This window comes from Rosa rugosa, chromosome 1 (assembly GCF_958449725.1).
Source record: "Rosa rugosa chromosome 1, drRosRugo1.1, whole genome shotgun sequence".
Classification (NCBI taxonomy): domain Eukaryota; kingdom Viridiplantae; phylum Streptophyta; class Magnoliopsida; order Rosales; family Rosaceae; genus Rosa; species Rosa rugosa.
The window spans coordinates 37,506,351-37,508,342 of record NC_084820.1 but is presented as its reverse complement, the minus strand read 5'-3'; the positions used below and the strand labels follow the sequence as shown (position 1 = coordinate 37,508,342).

At 39.9% G+C, this 1,992-nt stretch overlaps 1 pseudogene; it reads left to right on the top strand.

The window, feature by feature from the left end:
* Positions 1-1,992, top strand: part of LOC133727249 (G-type lectin S-receptor-like serine/threonine-protein kinase At2g19130) — a 12,237-nt pseudogene extending 10,245 nt beyond the window's left edge.

Sequence of the window (1,992 nt, the reverse complement as noted above, 5' to 3'; positions counted from 1 at the left end):
TTCGTCTGCTGTTATATGGCAGAGTTTCGATCACCCAACAGATACTTGGTTGCCAAGTGCAAAGCTTGGATATAATTAATATGCTTACCAAGGAAAAACTAGTTCTAACTTCCTGGAGAAACCCAGAAAATCCAGCACCTAGTCTCTTTTCATTTGAACTGGAAAAAAAATGGGACAAGTTTTTGGTTGTTTTGGAATGATTCTGAAACTTACTGGACCAGTGGATATTGGACAGGGAAAGTTTTCAGTCTCGTTCCTAAAGCAGCAAATAAAGATTATATTTCAAGTTTCACTTTTGATTCAAATGAGAACCGAAGCTATTTCCACATATGCTGCTGCCTATCCTGACACCTTCATTAGGTTCATACTAGATTCCAGTGGTCAATTCAAGTTGTATGCTAGAAAGGGATTCACCCAGTGGTCTTTGATATGGATGCAACCAAATGAACAATGTGATGTTTATGCTTCATGTGGTGCTTTTAGTACCTGCAGTAACACACAAAATTTGTATCTTTGCGGTTGCTTGAAAGGATTTGAACCGAAAGTAGCTGAAGGTTGGAAACTAGAAGACCACTCAGAAGGCTGTGTGAGAAATGCTCCTTTTAAGTTTTAACTGCAGTGATGAAAGCAATAACACATTTCTCATCATGCCTCATGTTCTTTATCGAGTGAATTCTGAGTCTTTCGCAGTTGCAAACCTAAACAAATGTAAATCAGCATGCTTAAGAAATTGCTCATGCACTGCTTTTGCTTATGATAGCCAGTGTCTATTTTGGAAAGGAGATCTATTCAATCTAAGGCAACTAACATCTGAAGGAAAGATGAGCAAAGCTTTACATCTTCGAGTTGCAGCATCTGAGAAAAATCAAATGATAGACTCTACAGATGAGAAAAAGAGAGAAACTACGTGGATTGTTATTGGAGTACTTGCTGGCTTCTTTGGTTTGTTAAGCTTTATGACGATATTCATCAGAACGAAACAGTCATCAGAAGAGATGGAAACAGCTGAGGATTCTTTGCTGCTATTCAAGTACAAAGATTTGAGAAGAACAACACACAAGCTTCTCACAAAAACTTGGGGAAGGAGCTTTTGGTTCCGTTTTCAAGGGCATGTTGGCTAATTCAACGGCCATAGCAGTGAAAGAGCTTAAAAGTCTGGAGCAGGGAGACGAGCAATTTCGTGCAGAAGTCAGAACTATTGGTGCAGTCCAACACATCAATCTTGTTCGCTTGCGGGGGTTTTGTGCAGAATCTTCAAAAAGACTTTTAGTTTATGACTACATGCCAAATGGTTCTCTACAATCTATTGTAGTTGAAAAGAAATCACTCATATTAGATTGGAAAGCCAAATATCAAATTGCAATAGGGACTGCCAAAGGATTGGCTTACCTTCATGACGAGTGTAGAGACTGCAACATACACTGTGACATTAAGCCTGAGAACATTTTGCTTGTTGCATAATACACTCCAAAAGTTGCAGATTTTGGTCTTGCAAAACTCATGGGTAGACACCATAGCCGGGTTCTGACAACAATGAGAGGAACTGCTGGCTATCTTGCTCCAGAATGGTTTACAGGTGAAACCATCACACCAAAGGCCGATGTCTTCAGCTATGGAAAGTTGCTGTTTGAACCATATCTGGAAGGAGAAACAGTGAATCGTTAGATGATGGAGTAGAAAACTACATTCCTACCCGGGTTGCAAATGTAGTAACTCAAGGACAAGATGTTCTTCCCTTGGTTGATTACAGGTTGGGAGGTAATGTTGACAAAAATGAAGTCGATATAGCATGCAAAGTCGCGTGTTGGTGCATTCAAGATGATGACAAGGACAGACCAACTATGAGGCGCAGGTTGTTCAAATTCTTGAGGGAGTTTTAGATGTTGGTATACCCCTATTCCACAATTCCTCCAGCGCCTTACTATAAAGCCAATGGAAGCAAACGAATATCAGGAAACTACTTCAAGTTCAGAACTCATATTCCTTAGCTAA